This window comes from Amblyomma mixtum, chromosome 5 (genome assembly GCF_055824585.1).
Source record: "Amblyomma mixtum isolate Tamu chromosome 5, ASM5582458v1, whole genome shotgun sequence".
In the NCBI taxonomy this organism is placed as follows: Eukaryota; Metazoa; Arthropoda; class Arachnida; order Ixodida; family Ixodidae; genus Amblyomma; species Amblyomma mixtum.
The window spans coordinates 13,633,402-13,651,735 of record NC_143016.1 but is presented as its reverse complement, the minus strand read 5'-3'; the positions used below and the strand labels follow the sequence as shown (position 1 = coordinate 13,651,735).

The 18,334-nt window shown below is 49.9% G+C and overlaps 1 long non-coding RNA gene across 1 annotated transcript; it reads left to right on the top strand.

Annotated features, from left to right (window-relative positions):
- Positions 1–3,899, top strand: LOC149341321 (uncharacterized). The gene is made up of 3 exons (XR_016282916.1): positions 1–367; positions 1,956–2,139; positions 3,562–3,899. It is a non-coding gene; the product is annotated as an uncharacterized LOC149341321 (long non-coding RNA).
- The last annotated feature ends 14,435 nt before the right edge of the window (positions 3,900–18,334 follow it).

Sequence of the window (18,334 nt, the reverse complement as noted above, 5' to 3'; positions counted from 1 at the left end):
GCCGCCCACTTCTGCTGTATCGGACCACCCCTCCTCCGTTCGGCGCGCGCCAAGACGCGGCTGCGGCGGCTTGTGCGGCGGCAGCGGCCGCAGCTGACATCTCGGCGGGAGGTTCACATCGACCGCGGCCACGTGACCCGGCGCCTTGCACCGGAGCCGGCAGCTCGAGCCGCACGGCGGGCCTCAGTTTGGGCCCGGAGTCCGGACGCGGCGGACACGCAGCCGCGGAGGTGCCGGCTCGACCGCGTGCACGTTGCCGGTGCGAGGCGAGACGGCGCGGACGCCGTTGCACGTGGCACGGGAGGCGGCCGCCGAGCGAACAGTCTTCTCTCGCCTCCTGCTACCTGCCCTGTTGCCCACAGCCGAGGTGAGTCCTGCATTGGAGCGAAACGCACTAGAGGTCTAGTCCCGGAGCAAGGCACTACAGAGCTTTATGGATAACGGGATTACCCCCACGTAAGAATCCTTTGGGTATCAAGTAAGCGCTTGGGGCCTGAAGGAGGCCGCGATACGCCGTCTACAGTAGCGTGCCTTCACAGCCTTCTGTGCACGCGAAGCCAGAAGGTTCTTGCCACCTGCCGCACAAATCAGTTTTTTTTTTCTGAACAAACTACGCTGCGCGACAGCTCAGAATTTTACCAAGTTCTCCATGAGGATGTAGTTGAAAAAGCGTCAGGCTATAGGTCGCTTGCCTTCGGCTGGAGCCATGACGGCTGTTTGTTTTAGTGCAAAAGCCTAAAAGTTAGTGATACATTGTCTAGGCCCCGCGGCTGTAGCGAGTAATCCAGGGAAAACCGTAATGTACGGGTCCATCAGCACCACCTAAGTGATGTCACTTTACGGCATGTGCATGCTCCAGCAAGGCCATGCCACTGGATCCATGTACCGAAGAGGCGAGAAATCCAAATCGGAAGTACTAGATTCCAGCTGCCTTACGCCTGCAAACGGCAGTTAGCATGCGATGCCCATTTTGGTTAGGCTTGCGTTGTCCCAATCCGTGGTGAATCAATCGCCTTTACCATTTGCTTCGGAGCTCTTTTCCTCCCTTTCACCTCGCTGCCCCTGCGCGGGGGATCGCTCGCAGATCGAGCGCTGGAAGTGTGTGCGCGGACTGCTGCGATACTGCAACGCCTCCTCGCGTGCGCGCGCCAAGCAGCCGGCAGGCGCCATGACTCACGTGCCACGTTATAGCTCCTCTGCTAGCGCGCTAATACTAAAGTAAATGTTTCGCTACCCTCCATCTACATCCTCTCCCACCTTCCACACCACAACGTATTACAGCGAAGCCTAAAACCTTCGAAAAGGCGGACGAATACCCCACAGAAAAAGCAGTCGAGTTTACAGGCGGGCGTCAGTTCGCTTCCCGCGCTTCCAGTGACGTGCGTCACCCGCAGTAGGACACGCACTAGCACAGAAATAATCATCAAATTTGGTGCTATGACCTTCGGGCAGCAACACCCACAGCGAAGGCAACCCCGCGGACCCGCTAACATTCCTGGTGGTTGACGATCTCTTGATGGTTTCCCGAGAGAATTCCTGATGCGGGTAGATCAGACTATTCGCAGAGCTAATTATAGCACGCTCAGCCCTGAAGTTACGACGCTCGAGCGATACTGTGCAGTCGTCCCGGCGGCTAAGTGTCTCCTCAGAGGGACCGAAAAGGCAGCGCTTTCTGCCTGGGCGGGCGTTGTAGTCGTCGTCGTCGTCATCATCATCGAACCGGGGGCGAGCCCCTCCGCCGAGCGTCCTCGCGTGCCGCTGGGGCCGCGCTGGCGTGTGTGCCCCGCCGGGTCATGGAATATTTAATAGCCCCGAATTTCGGGCCTCGATAAAGGCGAAGGGGGGGCACACCCAATCGAGGCGCGCTGCTAAACGCCTCCGCTGCCTTTTCCGCCGGACTTGGCGCGCTGACGTCAAGGTGTGCGTCGCCTCCCGCCTTCCCCCCCCCGATCCAGGCGCTGCTCGGAACAATGCCGTCGACGGCGATGGTCCGCAGCTGCGAGCACTGCTCGGCAGACCGCGCGACACTTGGGCACACATACGCCGCCGTGCTGCTGCTTCTTCTGCCCTTGCTGCTGCGTCGCTCGTGACGAGTGTGGCACCCTCCGTCCAGATGCCGGAAGAGGATGCACCGTGGAGGTTCGTCTTCCATGTAGCGTTTCCTCTTTTCTTGTTCACCCCCATTTTGGGGGCGGTTTTAGCAAACTCGTCTTTGCGCTTTCTTTGAGAAAAATGCTAAGCTGCGTGCACATATGGGGGCATATGCGAAACGCAACAATGGCGCCGATGACGTCAGACACTTCCGTTCTGTCCACAGACCATTAGTTGCAAGAGCTCTACCTTGAACTGGAAGCGAAATATAGGTACGCCTCCGCGTGCACGATATTAACCTGTAAAGCTAATGTGAGCATCTTCACTGAGTATTTTTCAACAAATTTTCGTTTCTCGACACAAGTACTTCGTCTTTTCAATGTGCGCTAGGCGTAACCTTGCTTAAAAATGGCGGGAAAAGAAACCGCGGTATTTGCTACAACAGATGGCGGAAGTGTAAGCTGAGCTTCGCCTTTATGTTGCGCATTGACAGGAGGATCAATCTGAAGCCATTATTACCAACCGCAATTTGTTCGGCTTTTTTTTTTTTTCCCTGTATGCCGAAGAGTTGGAACTGTGGGCTGGGGTTCTCGAGCCATCTGTTTCAACCACAGTGTTGCTTAATGCATAGCTGTTCAGTGCATCCAAAGCATCCAAAGACCGAAGCATCCAAAGACCTAAATTGGAACAGCGAATTACGAAGTATAATCGACCATGCGTAATTTAGCGGGAATGCAAGCGCCTGGTTGCGCGTAAACTGAATCGACGACTATGTCAAACGTTGCCAAAAAAAGCATTCTCTGCAGTCGTACCCTTGAAGACGGTCTCACACAAGTCTGCGATGCGCGACTGCGCTGCGATGAGCTTGCTGGCTGCGAACGCAAGGCGGCCAGAGCGCTTGAACGTTGGGCAGGACAGGAATTTACGACTCCTTTTCCGATATCTTCTAGTGTGGAACCAGATTCTAGAGTCTTCTATGGCAGTATCTCGATCCGCCCAACGTTAGCGGTCAACTTTCTGTTGATGGCACTGGAGTAGAGGCAAGGCAGTAAAGGGGAGGCCATGGGCCTTTGTCCCTTCCCGTGGGGAGTGAGTTGTTCGGGCTAAGGGTGAAGAAGGGAAGTTGGATTGACGGTGCGGAGTCGCTAGGTCTGAGGTGAAGCCCCTCTATGGTCGCTGACGAACCTGGTCGACAGAAGACGCTATGCAAGGGCTTTGATCTGAGTTGGCCCTTTCCCCACGGCACAAGGACAAAGGTCCGTCTCCTTCCCTTTCCTGCCTAGGCTTCGCTGCAGTGCCACAGAAAGTTGACCGGCAGTATAACAGCTCGCCATTATAAGTGATGTACACACGTGGTCAAACTATTTCGTGCCAACATGCACCTTACGGAGCGACAAAACAAATAGAGGGATAGAGGTGGGATAGTTTCATTTTAATTTGATTGTTGTTGCTGTTGTTTTACCATTGCAGAAACAAAAGCTAGGGAAAAGAAAAGAGTCACCGGAAAAGAATATTTATCGCTGACAGACTCTGAAACTACTCGGCCCTCTCGCGCCTGCTTCAGCTTTGCATCCCCTCATCCGCTACGAGCGATCGGGACTCCGCGGGACAGCGCACGCCCTGGGGCTGACTCGAGCTGCCCGTGCAAAACTGGAACCTCTGCGTTGTTTTGTTCGTTCGGCTCGAGTTAGGAACCGGCGTGGAAGCGTCGTTGGAAGCACAGCGCCGTCGCTATCTGCTCGCCGTGCACTTAACTTCCCTGTCCGGCAACTCTGCAAAGTGCAATGAAGGTGAATCGCGCTCTCCAAGCTGGCTCTTGCGTGTCGCTCTCGTTATGCGGGGCACCAGTTCGGATGCCAACTCTTTCAGATAAGTCGGAAGGGCAATAATGTATCTGCCCAGATAACCGACATCGAAAGCGTAATATGCGTCTCTGTGGCGTAAGAGATCTCTGGACACGGCCAGATAAGGCGGGATAAGATTGTACACTGCAGAAATACTGCGATTTCATGATTCCTGATACTGCGGTGACGTCTTCAGCCTTCTAGAATAAAAGAGAAAAGGAATCAGTACCGATGCTTCGGTCGATCGCGAACCGCATAATTTTCGAAGAGAATCTGCATTTTCCGCATTGCATTGCATTGAGAAGCGTTTAGAAATGAGTTTCAGTGGTGCGGCAATTACTGACAAGAAAACCCATAGCATATATGTGACACGATAGGCTCAAAATTGCGGGAAAAACTTATTATATGTCCGGGAAGGGGAGGGGGGGGGGGGGGGGGGTACGTCGCTTGGAAGACCTTCACCACTGTCCTACATTTGAATTCGCAATTAGTATACGTGTCAACAGTGCGAGGGAAAAGAAAGTGTCACGAAGCAAAGGCTAGTGGAATAGAAAGGAAATATTAATGTAGAAACCTACTGTCGCACTTTAGGACAACGAACAATGGTGCTAGATGACGCATAGATTCCATTCCAGTCCTATTACATATTTAATTTTTTTCTCTATCCGCCGTCACCTCGTGCGCGACCATGCCGCCGCCGCTGTGTCTGCCGCCGCTGTGTCTGCCGCAGAGAGATGGATACTGCAAGCAATCCCTTTCACCGCTGTGGTCAACATGGCGTCACCACTTTGCTGGGGAACCCTCGCCCACTCACCTCTAGAAATGTCGATCAAGTTCCCTACTTTGCTTCAGCTGCGCCGAACCATCACCACGTTGCGAAGCAGTTTATGGCGTTACTGCGTTCGCGCCCACAGCTGGCGAAGGATGATCCTTGAATCAGCTGGAGGTCAGGAAAACCTGGGCGATCATTGGGAGACAGTCCTGAATAAAGTTTTGTTCATTCTTTTATTCATTCATTCCTGATGGCTGGCCACACAACTCGTGACGAAAAGAGAGCCGCAGCTTAGTAAAATTTGAAGCAAACAAACAAACGAACAGACAGACAAACACAGACGCAGCTGTATAAGACAGCGCAATGGCGCGAAGGCTCCAGTTCTGCCGAAAATACGATGTCGTCGTCGGGCGTTGTGAGCGAAAAATCCTCGAAGAAACAATCTGGGTGGACTACATAGGTCACGGGACCTTGTGACGTCATCACGACCTGCCCACCTGATTGTGATTAAACAGACCACCGCAGCAGGTGACAGTTAAACTCGTGATTGGTCGCAAGAGGTGATTCGGGAAGAGCAACCCGGGGTCGCACAGGCCCCACCAGTGGCTGCACCTGCCATCCCAGGGCAGTGGCGCATTGCTTAACCGCTGCACCACTGCGCCAGGAGTGGTATTAGGACTCCCGGGGATCTGTGAGTGTAAAGCAGAGAATGAGCAATTCTGCATATATGTGCATTACACCATTAACGCTATCTCATCACACCCTTAAGGGAGAACTTATGTCACCCCTGCAATACTTGACTGCATTGGCGGACGTACGCCGCCCTGCTGGTGGCTAAATGAGAAAAATACTAACAGAATGTCTTTGCCTGAGCACATTCAGGTAGACGTTTATATTCGAAAAGACATTCCTTGAGCAGTGTAATGCTCATTGTAAGGGCTCGCAAGAGCATGGACCAGTGCTGTTCAGGGTATGCCGGAGTACAAGGGCATGTTGGACGTTTCTTACAATAGATGATGCTTTAAGATGCCCACAGCGTAGTTGCACGGCCACGGTGCTCTTCCGGGAAGCCTCTCGCTCCCTGAAACTCTGAATTCTAAATAAAGAGGAACAAAATAACCACGTTATGCTGATTTCATTGCACTCTAAACAGAAAGCAGTAAAAAAGGGAGTAACGTTGTTCTCTAGCGCACACCCTTTAAGAAAGGGAGTGCGCTAGAGGACAGCTTTACTTCCTTTTTACTCCCATATAGGCGTATTTGTATTTAGAGTGCACCGTGTGGACATGGCTGTAGGCATATCAGGAAAAATGAAAAATAAAGATGAATAAAAATTCATTTTTTTATTTATTTTGTCGCGTTGGTAGGAAAGAGGTTGTGTCACACTCTCAGCGCCCTAGTGGAGTAAAAACAATACCAGGCCAACATATATTTATTTTTATTTATTTTTTTTGAGACGCACAGGAAAACTGCAACTCCAAGACATATAATGCTGTGGATAAAAAAAAAATAAACAGTAACGACATTTTTATACTACTGCATCACACGGTTCGACCAATGTGACGGCAAAATATCACGAAATCTGTCCTGTCTGGCTCCAGCTGCTACTGGGCCAACAATGTAGAACAGCTTTGTTATAATTACCGCCAAACGACAGAAAATGATGTGCACGAATGTGCGTGGAAAAGAAACAAATTAAACGGCGATAACGATATAATGTCCGCTTGCTACGCTCGGCTGGCTTGGCCGGCGGGGTGAACAGTTTCGAACGTGTAGAAGTAGTATTGAACGGCATGGACTTTTCCGGATTTGTGTTGAACAATTCATGCTGCACGGCAATGTGGACCTTATGTGTCCATGGGCAATAACCTGCCCGTTAAATGTAAGTGAACAATTCGCGAGGAGGTGGCTGGTAGGGGTGGACGTGGGGGGCGGAGGTTTGGTTGGTTTGGTTAATGGGGTTTAACGTCCCAAAGCGACTAAGGCTATGAGAGACGCCGTAGTGGAGGGCTCGGGAAATTTCGACCACCTGGGGTTCTTTAACGTGCACTGACATCGCACAGTACAAGGGCCTCTAGAATTTCTCCTCCAAAGAAATTCAACCGCCGCGGCGGGGATCGAACCCGCGTCTTTCGGGTCAGCAGCCGAGCACCATAACCACTGAGCCACCGCGGCGGCGTGGGGGGCGGAGGCTCCTCACATGGGCTGCATGGAGGTTTCGCTTCAACAGACAGCAGATTTCCGAGGCGGTTACAGTAGCACAGCTTCCGCACTAAAAATTCGGGAGGGGGTGGGGTTTTCGTCTAGACTTGTAGAAATAGAACTACATCCCGGAACTTGAGGGCCAAAACTGTCACATATAACGAGAAATGACTGAGGAGGAAGTGGCGTGGGGGTCCATATCGCTGCAGAGCGTACTTTTCCAAAACCGCAGTGAAGTCAACTGAACTGCGAAGGGTTTCTGTTCAGGTGGTATATTCTGGCAACAGCGATCACTGTACCTGTGCAAGTCACTTCTTCACATTAAACAATACTTCTTCTACCTGTGCCCAGGTTGAGTCTGGCGTCCCCCAGGGATCCATTTTAGGACCACTTTTATTTTTATGTTCTAATGACATCCTGGCAGGGCTTTCAGTCTGCGTAAAATTTTACGCATATGATTGTATCTTGTACGAAGAAGTCTCGTCACATGACGACCAGGTGCGTCTAAACAATAACCTTGCGAAGGTCATTGCTTGGTGTGCCCAATGCAAATGTCCATTAATTTTGAAATACCGTTTATTGAGAATTAAACACAAGAATCCTCTTCAATTTGTGTATGGTGCTAACAACATATCGCTACTGGAAGTAACACAGTACAAATGTTTGGGCCTATGGATAACTAGCCATTTTTCGTGGACAAAACACATGAATGCTGCAGTAGCAAATTTTTTGCTTAAACTGCTTTTCTTGAAGTGCTCACTGAAGTCATCAACGCCTTGTGTTCGTCTTTTAGCATACGATTCATTTATTCACCCAGTGTTGGAATTTGCCTCTGGGACCCTTTCACGTTATCCACGATTAAAGGGAGGCTGGAAAGGATTTTTTTTTTTTTCATAATTCGAGGCTATTTAAATATTCGAATTCATGAAGCTTCTGGGTAAAGCGTGCCAAGTAGTTTTGCGTGACCATTTAAATACGTGACGTGATCGCCGATTTTAAAAACGCGACGATGTTCAGGCTTCTCCTCATTGTGGTTGAGAAGTGCGGAAAAACTCGTGATGACGTCATTGCTGCGAAATTCCAGATGTCCACTGCCTTCGCAACATGCTCCCGTGCGTCGTCCGATGCCGCCAAACAATACTGCGTGGGCTTCACCATCGGTGGCATCGATTTTTTTTTTTCCTTGAAGTCACTGGAAGTGTGGGGCCGTCGTACGTGACGTACGGCCTCTGCCCGTCTATTTAAAGAAGATCATTGCAGAGAAGCCTGAACGCCGACGTCACCATTTCAAACGCCAGCACAAAAAGATTTCGCATGCCTTACCTGCAAGTTTCACACATTCAAATACTTTAAATTTTTAACGTCGCATTCTAGAACCTCTTCAGTTGTACTGTAACAAATTAGACGGAATACAGCAGGAGGTAGTTAGATTTGTTTTGAATCATAAGGCCGTACATCTGTCAGCGAGCTCTTGAAACGCAGCAGGTTATCCTCAGTGACTGTGCGCAATCGTGTTAGCCGAATGAATTTTCTCTTTCAGTTGGTATACAGTCATTATAAAGTTATTACTTCTCAATTTTTTGCTTACTCGTCAGGTTATAAAAAGAGACGAAGGCATGCTCTAACAATAACGCTTTGAACGTGCGTAATAGCTGCTTTCAATAATTTTTTTTTTCCGAGAAAAATTACAGGCTGGAGCAACCTTAATAGCGTGATTGTTACCAAGAATTATTTGCTAATGTTTGCAAAATGGCAGCAAATGTTACTAACTGCGGCCGCCGCGGTGGCTCAGTGGTTATGGTGCTCGGCTGCTGACCCGAAAGACGCGGGTTCGATCCTGGCTGCGCGGTGGTCGCATTAAGATGGAGGCGGAACGCTATGGGCCTGTGAACTGTGTGATGACAGTGCACGTTGAAGAACACCAGGTGGTCGAAATTATTCGGAGCCCTCCACTACGTTGTCCCTCAAAGCCTGAGTCTCTTTGGGACGTTAAACGCCATGAAACCATGAAACCAAATGTTATGAATTGGGTGCTTTTATAGACTGTATGTATGACGTATACCCACCCCGCTGTGATCTAGTACATGAGCGCAGCATAAATAAATAAATAAATATAGCGACAGCATATCTATATACTTAGGACCATTCGTTTTCGAGTTTTTTTTTTCTTTAAGTATTCGGGGAGGGGATCGGGCGATATTTTTTTTTTTTTCAAATACTGGTACAAATCGGCCTAAAATTTCCGCAATTCGGGTTTTTTTTCGAGTCCTTTCTTTTTGCAGCAGCGGGCAATTTACTATCTCGTGTTTGTGTGGGATACAAAACGCTCTACTTTTTGCTCAATGCTTCACAGACAGCATGGAAATGAAAGGTTATCCAGAAAAAGCTGTTCACCAAATTAGATTTTTTTTTCTAACCTATTAAAGATATTTTGTTCGCGTAAACTTTCCACCTCCTATGCAGCACATCGCGTGCATGGAAGACCTGCCTGCTACCTTATACCCTGCGAAAACAGTCGTTAAACATCACAGAGGCTATTTAAAACGAGCAAGAGCCCTGGAGCAGTGTTTCGTTAACTTGGATATCGCTTGATACATGACACCGAATAAATGCCTGGTCGGTACCCGTGTTCTGCCTCTCGCTTCTAAAAGTTACTTTTCTAACATATCCTCAAACTAAACCACGTCATGAATAACTAGCGTTAAAAGAGGTTTAAGAGCACCACTTTAACGAACACTCCTCTAGAATCAGTACAGGATATCCGCTAATGTTCGTGCGTGTCTTGACTTTGGTCAGGTAAACTTAAGTTCTCTATGCCATTTCCTATGTACGTATATCTTAACGAGAAACACATTCCATTGCACTTGTGTATTCTCTAAAAGAGGCCGTTTAGGGAGAAATCCGGCTGCGCCTGATATTTGAGAAATTGGTTCGGGGTGTGATAATCGGTAAAATCGGGTTCTAGCGGAAAACGAAGCACTCTATACTCGATCTCGCAAGTCGTACGCAGTGGAGTCGGAGCTGTAGGAGCGCGAGGCGACGGTTTTCACAACTGTGGTATTCTGATGCGCTCGCGAGCCAACGCGACGTCTGGAAGCCGTCTCCGGCCCTCGTATATCTTGCACTCCACTGCGAACGACTTGTGATGCGTATAAATACCGTGAGCGAGCTGGATCCAGGTTATTTTGTGTGTGTGTGCGTGTGCGTGTGCGTGTGTGTGTGTGTGTGTGTGTGTGTGTGTGTGTGTGTGTGTGTGTGTGTGTGTGTGTGTGTGTGTGTGTGTGTGTGTGTGTGTGTGTGTGTGTGTGTGTGTGTGTGTGTGTGTACAGCAGTGTGAACTTGAGAGCTCATTTCGGTAACACACACTTGCTGCTGTGCTTGCTGTAGAGATCCAGGTACGCAATTTGCAGACAACAGCACTGCTGCGGATGCTCACAGGAATATTACGAGATACAACGAGGCTTTTTTTGTTGGTAAAGATATGTGATATTTGCAAAACGCACCTATACAAACCTATATTGTGACATCTCCTCGGTGATGGAAGAAACCGCCGTGCTTTATCATTTTGGTTGCTGTGTAATGACATTTTGAACACTTTTATGCACGACGTTGGAGCAAAAAAAAAAAATCTGCAGCTGTACTAAATGTGACTCCCCTTTAATTTCATGGTGCCACCGTGTCTTCTCTTTCTCTTTTTCTGTCGCGCTCTAGTTCACGGTCTTGGGCGAAGTGCTCAGAGCAGGCAGCATTCCAGAGGCTTGGCGCTTGCAAGCGCTGACGAGGCATTGCATGAGCTGCGCTTGCTACACAGACACCGCAGCTATGATTGAACTGCATGACTCGCAAACTTGGCGCAAAGGCAGTCAGGTTCTGTGTCGGGGATTTCGCTTTCTTCCAAACCTACGACTCCCTGCGGACTACGTCTCTGTCTTTGGCTTATCATGAGCATTGTTCTAACGTGCATCCAGCATCGCCTAAAAATGTACAACCACAAACGTCAAGCTTCGTTCTTATCTTCCCGGCGGTCCATGAAAGTAGCTAAGGCTTTTCGGTCAAGAGGCGGAGGAATTAGCTTCGTTGTACTGGGATGGCTCGTTCGAGGCCGCATGGGGTTGAGAGATGGCGGGCAGGGCTTCAGTAGCTCAGCTCACTTATTTACCGCGAGAGCTGTATCTACCACGTGCCCCGAGACGCACACGGGAAAGCTTCTTCGAGGTCACGTGACCAGCCCTGCACGTGCCTCGTGCTGCCTTTGTCTCCATCGGATGGGACGCGCGGTTGTAGGAGGCCAACATACGTTTCGAAAGGCCCCTCGGATGCTGCACGTAGCCGCAAGACGAGCGCTCGCAAACATGCGGCACGTTGAACACAGGGAGCACGGGACGCTGCCTGCAAGCGCGATGCCACGGGACATCCGCGCCGGAAAAGTGACAAGAATTGACACCGTTTATGCGATGCTGCATATATTGCGGGAAACTCAGAGATAGCAGTATTGCCTTTTTTCTCTAGTGGTGCTTCATACGTGATTCATACCCCTGCTTGAAGCCGCTTTGCCGAAGATCCAGAGATGCGCGTCTGCAGTGTTACTGTAGGTGGGCACCTGGGCCTAACCGTGGAGTAGAAGTGATTACGGAAGTGGTGAATGGGGAGATTAAAAAAAAAAAAAAACTGGCGGTTACGCTAGCTCTCGCTAAATTTGATTTAAACGACAAGCCTGCTCTTAGAACCCTGAGAGGCTGCGAAAAAAAAAAACCTTTTGATTTTAATTCATGCTGCTTGCGAATTAAGCGCGCTGCTTTGTTTATGAACGTTTGCGGAAAAAACTAATCGCGCGTCAGAAAAACCAACGCCACCACATGCGATGAATTTTAATTTGTTAGTTTTTAAAACTATTTCGAGTGATAAGCAAAACGAGTCGTGTTATTTGCTGCGGACTCCTGTTTAGATTAGTATGCGGAAGTCTTATCGAAGAAGATGTTATTGCGGGGACGATATGCCAATGCAATTAAAACGGTCTGTACGTAACCCACAGCGGCATGGCGAAAATCTTGGCACAAGACATGCGGAGATTTGACGAGGGAATATGCCACTGCGGCACATTTTCCGGCGGAAAACCCTGTGGCGAGCTCACTTCTGCCGGCCGAAAAACTGATCGCTCGCCGCTAGTAAATAGGAACGCAAGTAGGAGATTTGCTATCAGCCCCTCGCAAATTAGCTACTCGTATCTTGGCTCAGTCGCGCGGCTCGCGCCAGCGTAGCCTAAGTGCAAGCGCCGCAGCAATTCGGTGGTTGCGAATTTTTTCAACGTCCGTGCCCCATCACCTGGCGCAACCGAGCGCCGCTGGAGTCAGCGTCGTCGTTCGACAGCTCGACAACGCTTCCGCTCCTGTCACGGTGATTTAGAAACGTTTGGCGAAGGCTGTATACCTTCACAGAAAAGTGACGCGGAAGCAGTTGTAACCGGCCCACGCTGCCGGTCACGCGGTGCTGTGGTCTATTTTTTTTTTTATATATATACACATACGCCCGCCCTTAAAGCGTGAGCAGCGCGGCTCACGTGACAGGCGACACACGCTGCTTTGCGTGAGCCGTCCACATCGAGGAGCACGCAGGACGGGCTTGTTTGTTGCTTCAGCGTGCTGCGCACATGAACGCATCAAATGGCCGAAGGAGGGGAGGAGGAGGTGCAACAGATGCTTACACACGCACACATGCAGCATACACTGTAAGAGCTTTCGGCATTTGCCGATAGACACGTTTAGTGTTTGGTGGGTTCTATCTCCATATCTATATGCCTACCTGTCCGCCTCTGCCTGTCTGTATGCACGTGTGCGTGCGTGTGCGTGCGTGTGCGTGTGTGTGTGCGCGCGTGCGGGCGTGTGCGCGTGCGGGCGTGTGCGCGTGCGGGCGTGTGCGCGCGTGCGCATTATGCCTATTAGTCCTTTTCTAATCATCTTTGCATCTACTTCTCTCGAGAGCTTAAGCAGTGCTGTGCCGAACATGTCATGCGAGCAGTGAACTACTGGGCCTTCGACGTCGAGGTCGCGACTAGGTAAAGCGAGCATGCGTGTGCGTGCTTGAGTGTGCACGCATCTGTGCGTGTGCACAGGCCACCGCGTATACGTTATATAATATGATAACTGTGTAGTTTGCGTCATTTTGGTACAGCGTCCGATTTCCGACTACCGTATGACACATACAACATTATGATTTTTTCTTTGTACCTTCCGCCCACTACACGCATTTAAGGCGCACATATATAAGCCTATAAGGAATCATAAATTTATAACGCTGTCACCTTTCTATTTCTGGCTGAGTCTCGTCTCAAAGTGGGGAGAACTTCGAGCTCGAATAATCAAGCGAGGACGAATGATGAGCAGCCGAAGTATGGTTCGGTTGGTTTATGGGGTTTAACGTCCCAAAGCGACTCAGGCTATGAGAGACGCCGTAGTGAAGGGCTCCGGAAAATTCGACCACGTGGGGTTCTTTAACGTGCACTGCCATCGCACAGTACACGGGCGTTTAGAATTTCGCCTCCACCGAAATTCGGCCGCCGCGGCCGGGATCGACCCCGCGTCTTTCGGGTCAGCAGCCGAGCGCTGTAACCACTGAGCCACCGCGGCGGCGATGGTCGGCATGTCTTCAAGAGGTATGCTGACGGTACGACTTTTCAGGAAGGTGACCTTCAGAAAACGTTTCGTGAATAAATACTTCACAAAGCAGCGAGACAGAACGAGATAGATTTTCGAACTTAGTTAACAAGTATCACACTCAGCTCCCTTACTTAAAAAAAAAAAAAAATTAGCGAGGTTCAGTATCTGCGAGCCGCAAAAGTTCAACCGCTCTGGGAAAGGGACAGGTTTACGGCCAACTCTTGGAGTGAGCGGGGGAGAGCCACACTCCTTCGACAACCAATTTCTTGAACCTTTTCGTCGACAAAAAAAGCAGAGGGGGGGGGGGGGGGGGGGGTGTAAAAGTAGCAGTCCCTTTGCTCTTGCTTTCGACTAATAAAATGTCTCTTTCCAAACAAAACAAACCTAACCTAAATAACGAAAAAAGGACTTTTTGTATCGTTCATTGAAGTTTAGTGCATTCCGGATCAGACCTTAACATTTTGAGCGTGAGTGCCTTCGGTAGCAGTTCGTCACTGCCTCCTTGCGGGGTACACCATAACGAGCTTGAGGGCATTCCGTATGCAAGCGAGCGCGCGCGCCCTTCGCCGTAACCTTCTCGCCGAGAGGGAAGAAGCCATGCATTAGCAAAGCGAACAGATCGCGACATTCCGCGAAGGAGGCCACGGCTGCGGTGCGGAGACACAGCCTCCGCTCCGCAGCGGTGCAAGCGAGGCCGCTGTTTGTCTCGCGCACTGCAGCTGCGCTCTGGCTGGCTGGCATTCCATTGTGCGCGCGGAAAGCCGACCAGTAGAAGCGGACCGGCGCCTTAGTGTTTCACAAGATGTCACGCGCCGAAAGGGCGGCCACGCGACAGCCTCGGCTGCCGCGTCTGCCTCGACCCGTGACCTTTTTGGTGACGGCGACGATCTTCGCGGTGATCTGCCGAGAACGCGCTGCCCGTCGCGCGAGCGGCTGCAAATGGGATGTTTGCAGCCCCCTCCTCCACCCGATTTGACGCATCGACTTTGGCTTTTTCGCGGTACTGTTAGCTGTGTACGCCGAAGCCAATTCAGCCCTAATGTTATGTTTATCGGACGCGTTCGCTTGCGTGTTCCGGAGTCAATATTTACAAGTAAACGATATACTGATCGGTAGCCGATGAAATGCTAAATGCACTCAATCCGTGAAGGTTTCTTGGGCAGTCACAATTTTTAGATGCAGTCGGGAATGGACCCTTCGCAGCAGTGATTTTTGAAGGCACCCCCAAAATTCGTGTTTTTTTTTTTTTTTTCAGACGACGGGGATTTTTCGTAATCTTTGACGTCAGTGTTGGGAGTCATGAACATTGCTAGCCCTAGGCGACACATGGGCGACACAAAAACAAATAATACTAATGACAAAAAATGACTACCTCTTCTCGTCTACCTTCAGACCCCACCCCCTAGAAATTGGTCAGCTCCAACCTAATTTCAATTCCCGGGGAAACTTCTGCTGCGCAGTGCATGTAATTCGTGACATCCGCTTCGAATCTCCGGAGTCAAACGAAGTTGCACTCACTGGGCACCCCTGAAAACGCATTGGGGAACTCGGCGCAGCGCCAGCATTGGCTAGCACATGTACTGGAGCTGCCTCTTGCAAAACGCGAAATCTAGGCGGACAAGCATTGGCGAACAGGTGCTCACGAGAGCGGCCGCAGCCAGCAGCTCCTGCAAAGAGCACCTCGTAACTGCAGCGCTATTGTCGACGGCCGTGTCAGTGCTGTCAACGTGACGTCCAATTTCATGTCAAAGACGCTTTCTGTTTCGAGCAAATCGGTGCACTGCGCTGGCTATGCGTTGTGCACACTGCAAAAGAAAGAAAGAAAGAAAAAAGAAAGAAGGAGCGCGGGCTATGCGTTGTGCACTGTAAAGAAGAAAGAAAGAAAGAAAGAAAGAAAGAAAGAAAGAAAGAAAGAAAGAAAGAAAGAAAGAAAGAAAGAAGGAAAGAAAGAATGAAAGAAAGAAAGAAAGAAAGAAAGAAAGAAAGAAAGAAAGAAAGAAAGAAAGAAAGAAAGAAAGAAAGAAAGAAAGAAAGAAAGAAAGAAAGAAAGAAAGAAAGAAAGAAAGAAAGAAAGAAAGAAAGAAAGAAAGAAAGAAAGAAAGAAAGAAAGAAAGAAAGAAAGAAAGAAAGAAAGAAACCACCCAGTAACCGAATGCTTTGGAGGTCACTTTCGTGTTATCGCACAACATCGATAACGGGAGCACATGTCGACGCATGACTTCCTCGAAACTCTTCTACTCCACTTATACGGAGAAAAAGCCCTCCACGTATCTCCTCGGGAATAATGCGGCACAGTGGAATAAAGCGTACATACATTAAAATTTATTTTCCTACGATTCAGTTCTATTCGTACCCCCCACCCAACATGTAGCCGATGGTATCGATAGCGGAGGCGTGGTGTTTTCATCCCAGCCATTAACTAATGTCAAAGCAGAAGTCGCAGTGGAATAAAATTGGTACATACCTGTTTAATTAATCTGGCCAGCGGTCGCGCTTCTCTACGGCGCTCCTCCGAGCAGGCCGACGGATTGTGCTGGCATTGAGAAACAGAACTTAATTTCACGTCGACTTCAACGCAACCACGTATATGCACCTCATCTTATGGTCATGAAATTTCAATTCGTCGTGAATGTCACTTTCACTGTGTCCCTACGACAGCTGTAAAGCAGTGTTTCTTCATTCAAAAAATATCGCAACTATGGGCAAATTGTGCCTAACGAACAGCAAAATTGGACAACATTCAAACAGCAACAGCGTGTTGAGACACTTGATAATACGCAACAATTCTCGACAAAAGCACTCATCTACGGCGAAGAGTTAATGAACGAAATTTTTTTTTTTTCATATAATGCACGACTTCACTGTAGCAATCAATATATCCACATATCTCCTGTCGGCAGGCTTGCATTTTCTCTCTACTAACGTTTTTGCTGTTGTCAAAAACGTTCCCTTTGGTTTTCTATGGCAGTCTTGACTGCTCGATTCGAACAATGGAAAAACTTTAAAAGAATGATTTTTATACGCACCGGAAGAATGGTCCATTAACTTCAATATTCCCGTAGCAGTACCTTGTACAACATTTCAGTATTGCCGGGGACGATGTTCTTTTATTGGCTCGAGTGCAATTGCAATGAACACAGTTCATTCAGTGTGTTGTGTACAATGTGCTCCTCTCTTTTCTTTTTTTTTTTTCTGGTACAGATCTGTTCACTTTGTTTTCATGCATTACATTCTCAGTTATTTCAGAGTATTGTGCAAGTCTATTCCTCACTTTTATTGGCACAAATCTGTTCGATTTGTTTTCGTGTATTTATATGGATATGTTGCTGAACAATGAACGAGCGTAAGAGCCTTGTCAGGCAGAGCATATCTGCCTTTTTCCCCAACACCTCAGGTAGCTTATGCATCTTAATAAATTGAAAATTGTGATTGAAAGCAATTGCGTGAACCTACCCAAAGGACTACCACGGTTTCATTGCGAGGGCTCAGCTGGACCATCTCCAAAGTGTGCGGTAACTGAGGCATTCAAATGAGCCTAAAAACTACCGTTTCGAAGTCGTATCAACAAAAACCCGAAGCAGCAGTAATGGGCCCTGTCTGTACCCTTCGGCGCGCTGGCCGCACATTTTGATGGGCGTTGAAGGCGAAAACGGAGCCACGGGCCGCCGACATCCTTCGGCACGTACTCACGTGCGGCCTGGAGCTAATCCGAAAACCACTCTTCGGTATGCCGCACACATCGCGCGTCCCCTCGCACGAGCTAAACACCGCCAGTGTTCGGCGGAGAGGAGGAGGAGGCCGAGATCGTGTCTGTCGCACCGCGGACAGCGTAATCGAAGGCCATAAATTTCGGATGAGGGAGGCTTTTGGGGCAAGGGGGCGGAGTCCTCGGGCTCGTGACTGTCAGCAGGCAGGGTATCGCTGAAAAAAAAAAAAAAAAGTCAAACGAAACGGTCGGCATGAGGAGAATCAGTGGCTACTGTTACATTACCGCGCTATGTACTTTATCGGACGGTTCAGCGCGGTAACTGCCTCTCAATGCCCATTCTCAAACTCACCGCTACGGGACCTTTTCGGACATAAAGACTACCAGTGCCAGGAGTGAAACAACTATCCCAGCTCTAAACCTTACCGATCATGTAATCGTTCTGACTTAAAGTGATGACACTAATTTGAGGACAAACGTTGGATCTTTGAAGCAAATTTGACGAGCTCGGCTACATCGATGAGGAAGGAAAGCACAGGCGCGAGTGTCATCCCTCGAAAGTAATGCTCGAGATGGGTCAGAACGGCACTATAACGCCAGGCGCCGTCGCCGCTCCCGCAGCAGCGCATGAAGCACGGGAGGAGCGCGCGATGATCGGTGCAGGCTTGCCGAGCTTGGAGCGGTCGGCGCCGGCGGCGCAGGTATGGGCGGAAGGACGGAGGGGAAGGAGTGCGCGGAAGGGCGAGATCCCCACCACCCCGTGGGCCCGCAATCGATCGGCGTGAGCGGCAGGAGGAATCCAAATAAAGCAGCCGACGTGGGCCGCCGACGCCCAGGTCCCGCGGCCCCTAGCACGGCACACGCCCTTGCGCGGCCACGGCGACGCCACTCCGGAAGGGGGCACGGACACACGCACCACTGGGTGGTGGTGGTGGAGACCGCAGGGCGCCCCCTCTCCCTCCGCCGACATGACGACAGTGGACCCGAAGGGGAAGCCCCCTGCGCCGATTTCTTCCGTCCGAGTCCCCTCGTCGTTCGTGACACTGGGTTCCAGAGGAACTCCCGCA